This window comes from Atta cephalotes (assembly GCF_000143395.1).
Source record: "Atta cephalotes unplaced genomic scaffold scaffold00002, whole genome shotgun sequence".
Taxonomy (NCBI): Eukaryota; Metazoa; Arthropoda; class Insecta; order Hymenoptera; family Formicidae; genus Atta; species Atta cephalotes.
The window spans coordinates 8,879,293-8,884,847 of NW_012130066.1; positions in this window are offsets into that span (position 1 = coordinate 8,879,293).

The following is a 5,555-nucleotide window of genomic DNA, read 5'->3' on the forward strand; positions in this document are numbered from 1 at the left end:
TTACCTAAAGAAAAAGCGAGGAGGACCAGAGAATAGAGATATATCAACTTATTACTGAGATGATCATCGGTGAGAGTCCTCTGGCTAGGATGTGCAAGGTTAGTGATGTTTCTTCACTGTTGTTTCAGCACTGATTCTAAATCTTTAAGTTTCGCTGCCCAAATATGCGAGGTCGATGGAATTTCTCCCGCACTGCTTTTGCTCTGAGTTAAAGTGTTAGACGGTTAAGAATTTTGGACCGCTACATCCGTTCCCAGAGAGAAATTAGGAAAAAAGGCGCTGAATCCCGCGGAACCGGAATTTTTATAATAATTTGCTCTGATTAACAGCACTAATTAGTAAATAAATTCGTTAATTAAATAGTGGAACTTATTTCTTGCTTTTTAATTGGGATGGAAAAGGACATTGACCGGAATCTGTAGCACGTGGAAGTGTTATCTTTAATTTTATGATCTTAAAGTTTATGAGAAAAGCGCACGTGTAGTACATCGAAGAAACGCACATGCAGCGTCGGCACGGGACCGTTAAATACTATCCCCTGAATGTCGCGTGTCAAGTTTTAGATTTTATGATCACTCGTGAGAATCGTTCGTGACTTGATCGTTAAAAAGTATCTTGGCGCCAATCTTACGCTTTCAATGACATATTTATTATTATTTTAGTCGCAGTGTCCGAGGAGCACAGACTTGGTGTCTTTTTGGTCCCGCCGCTCGTGCTCCAATTTTTAATTTATCTCGGAACGACATTTAGGAGATACTGGATTCTTCGTTTTTAATGTGAGAAAAGAAAAATTTTTAGTCTTCCTAGGCTATAAACGCTTAATTTATTCGTTATTTCTAGCTATCTTTATTTCGAATTCCAGATCTCCAACTCTCGAAAGAAAGTCGTGGGAGTCCGTTGAACGTAACGCAAGCTTACTTGCTACAAACAGTTAATGTAAATCGGCCCTGTTCCGAGGGCGAACATGTTACTTCACCCACGGGGCGAACATGTTACTTCACCCACGAAGATATATGCGACAGACTATTCCAAAATCTAGCGAAGCCGCTCCGAGAAGGGCGATGGAAAAACCCAGTAGCACCTGCAGGGCGTTTCTACAGAGGTGAGCAGTTTCGCCGCGACACGCCTCGAGTCCTCGAGGCGCCTCGCGCCCACAGGGAACTACGAGGAGGTTTGCTCATCTACGTCTCGTTTAAACGCACACTCTGGGAGGATAAGGATAGAGGGTGGAGTTAGGATTAATATTAGATATTGGCTTGTCCTTGCTAACAATCAAGCAATTAGATTGCCTCCTGCCGTATCGGAGCAAGTCAACTCTATGTGGGGCGCCGGCAAACCCGAACTCGCAACACGAGTCGAACGCGCAAAGCGTCTGACCGACCTACAAACAGTCTAAATACTTCTTGTAACACTCTGAGGTGCTGTTTAATTGTGGCTGAGATAACTAAAATGTCCATATACACTGTTACTTCTTGTCGTCGCATAGATTCGGCTAATACTTAATTAATATGGCATTGGAATCGAGAAGGACCTACTTTCAGCCTGAATGACAGTTTCGTAAAAACTTTCATCACCGCCGGTTTTCATGCTTTCCTGAACAGTCTTACTCAATCTTGTCAAGCCTCACATCGATCTTATCAATCACGAAACTTACTTCTGATCTTGTAAGGATCTGTCGTCAGGATACACCAACAACGATTTAAGCTTGTGGTTTATGAGATTGTATTTTACAAGAACGCAAAACAACTGTCTTCCAATATAGTTGATTTCGAATTGCCCCTCTCTTATCGGGCTTCCGCCGGAGGACTAAAATGGTTATCAGGACTAAGCTCAAGGTCAAGGTCCTTAGTCAAATAAAGAAATTCTGCATATAACAAATATCTCGTTAATACCTCTTTTCTTAATAATATTACATAAAAACTATTAACTTTATGTTAATAATTTGCTTATTAAAATGAAATATAATTTTTCAAATTATAACAATTATCATTTCTCTCAAGGATCTGTTAAGCTCCTTGCTCTTCAGTATCTAGCGATATTCTTGATATATAAATATCGCTAGTATATAAATATCGCTATCTATGAAGAAACTCAAATTTTATATGATGACGATATTGTTGTTTTCTCTAACAACAATATAGATAAAGTTGGGATCGCGATACTACATTCAACAAGCTCTTCTTTTTCTTAAGAGATCGTGGATTAGATCTGTACTTTAAGTAATGTAAACCTTCATTCATTTTTTGCCAGAAACAAACTGAACATATCCAGACCTCTTCATATTAATAGACAGAACTTGTTATTGTTGATAACCTGGTTCTTGATAGCTTTAAAACTATTGAAAGCGCCACATATAATCCTGTTAAATGATCTGATGATCTTAAAAAAATTCTGTGTCTGCGTTTCTACGCCGCGCAAAAACATGTAAATAATAATATTTATCGCTCAAGCATGTCTCCTTTTCTCTCCTATAATTATCTCCTATAAAGGAGAGAAATATATAATATCCTATTTCCATCTTTACTTACTCCTTTAACGACTGTATGTCTTTGATTAATAATTCCAATTCTCTAGTAACCTTTTAAGGAAGTCGATTGCGTATCATCATTAAATGTTCTCATTTCTCTTTCATCTCTCGTGAACAAATATGGGCAATGATTATGAGCATAGTGAAAATACGGTAGCCTTATGCTCACGAGAGTGAAAATCACAAATATGAGTGTAAAATATAAGTGATACATAATCAAATGCAAGTGATACAGTAATCTTTTTTGTGACGCACGTAAGCACACACATATGTATATGTATAATTTACAACAAAATATAATTTATTTTAATATTAGGATATTTATGAACTGTATATTATTCAAATAATTAACATAATAAAATTACCTATATGGTCAAGCAGATCTTAATGTCCAATAATATTTTTGAGTGAATTTTATAATCTTACAATTTCATAATTTTTGTTTAAACTGGAAATTTTAATAATACGCAAAAATATTATTAGACATAAAGATTTGCTTTGACCGTATATTTCATTATCTTATCGCCATTTCATTATCTTAGTTATTTAAATAATTTACATATTTATATACTTAATATATTTATATACTAATCTATATGTATAATTTTCTAAATGTCTGGAATTTCAAATTTTGAATATCCCCCATAATCGTCTTCTTATTAAATTCAAATGTCTTTGCGAATTTTATTTTGTCATTTTCTCCTATACAAAGCATAAAAATAATATCCATTCTGGAAACAATAAGTTATTATTAAGTAGAACTTTAAGTAGGATGAAAAAATACGCGCAATAGTTATGGATTACTATACTGTAATCACAATTGTTGCGATTATTTAAAAAATGGAGGAAAAAATGGAAAAAAAACGGACAAACGAATGTAGTCGCTTTCAGCGTATCAAAATTCTTGCGGAAATATCTTTCAAAGTTCAAAGCACAAGATTTTCCCTAAATTTTGTCAATCTTTCGCGTTGTGAAATTGGTATTAAATCTTTCCTTATTTAAGGTGCGTTCGGGGAGACACTATTCGCGCTATTTAGCGCTATAAATTGCAGATAGCGCTAAAATATCAATCATGACATCACTAATGGTAGTGTCACATTACAACTACGCACTATTAATGCTATTTCTTCCGAGGTAGTATTGATAGCGTTAGCTATTTTGCAATATTCGTAAACGATCTTAGCGTAGCATTTAACATTCAAGGTTAGATTAATGTTTGAGAGGATTCTGTTCTCGAGTGATACCAAACTTTTCTCTCTTTAGAATTTCATAGAGTAAATGTATGTACGTAACGTGTTTTTCATTTTATCGTAATAAACGCAATCTCAATTTCAATCTCTGCAATTGCTTGCCACTGGGCTGGAATAATTCTTGCTTGTGTAATCATCTTTAACTTTTCAAAGTTTCTGCGAAATTCAATTTGTGTATTCGATTTCATTACAAATGTGAAAGTCGGTTTTATCTTATTACTGATGATTTTTAATTAAAAATTTTTCCCGTGTACGGAAAAAAGTACTATTGCGGTATAGCGCGGCAGAATATTCTGCTACAGATACTTCTCATTAGTCCTCAGTAGATATACTTCTTCTCAAATCGAACAAATGCTGCAAGGATTCTTCCTTCTGGGTAAAAAATTTTTCATGTATGAATATGTATAAATATGTATAAACATATATAAACACGCATAAACACGTATAATTATATATGAAATATGTCCATATATTTATATTTATATATTTATCCTTCTTTCTTTTGTAAAATTACTTTTTAGTATAATAGAAATAATAGTAGTAGTGAAAACATAAAAAAATAATTAAAAGAATAATTTTCGCATTGCTTGCTTTAAAAAAAAATAAGTTTAGAAAAATGTAAAAAAATTACTCATAACATAATTATGCATAATTTTATATATAATTATACATAAGTAATTTTTTTACATTTCTTCAAACTTGATTTTTTTCTAAAACAAATTGTGCAAAAATTTTTTAATTATTTATTTTATTTTTAACCTTTTTAATTATTTTTAATGTTTTCAAATTACTATTGTTATTTCTAAAAAGTAATTTTATAAAAGAAAGAAGATGTACGAACATGTATGGACATATTTCATATATAATTATATATGGTTATGAATATTTATGCATGTTTATATATGTTTATATATATTTATATTTATGCATGAAAAATTTTTTATTGAGTTTTATCTGATTTATTTACTCACAAGGGGAACATCAAGTGATGGAATCAAGAATTTTTATGCACTTTTTACAGGCTGTTCTTGAATGAAAGAAAAAACGACACATGTTCGGCCGTTTCAGCTATTGGCCCATAGTTTCGAAGAAATCGATTTTTTTAATAATGATTGTAATAATTTGAAAAACGTACTGTATAAATGAAACTATCAGTATCTTTATAAATTTCATTTAATGTTATTAATTTTAATTACTTTTTGATTGCAATGAAATTTCATGAAATTACAAATTAGTATTATAGATAATTAAATACATTTATGGAATATTTATTATTATCATCATTATCGTCATCATTGCTGTTATTCACATGAACGCATAAATAAGATTGTAATGAAAACTATTATGATTTCTAATGAAATTAGAAATTATGATTAGGAACATGTAAGTCATATGTTTGTAATCTTGTTTTTAAGATTTGATTTATTAATAATAATAGAAAACAATCGTGATTTGTAGATGTACATTGTAGATGGGATGATATAAATTGTTACACCCCAAGATTCTTTTATTTCGATGGGAATTAGGAAAGGGCCAAAGAAGGACGCAATTGACACCGCTCTTGTGATTATCGCTCTGAGGCGGGTACCAAGTCGGAAGCACTTGATTTTGTCCTAGATATGGATTAACGTCGATACGCGACGCTATTACCCAATTCGAGATTGTGCATCCGTCGGTCCTCTTTTAGATTCTCTCAAGGAACTTAATCCTTTTGACTAGGGATTGGACCTCTATGATCTTTGTCAAGATGCAGCGCATCGAAGGGTGCTAAATAAAAT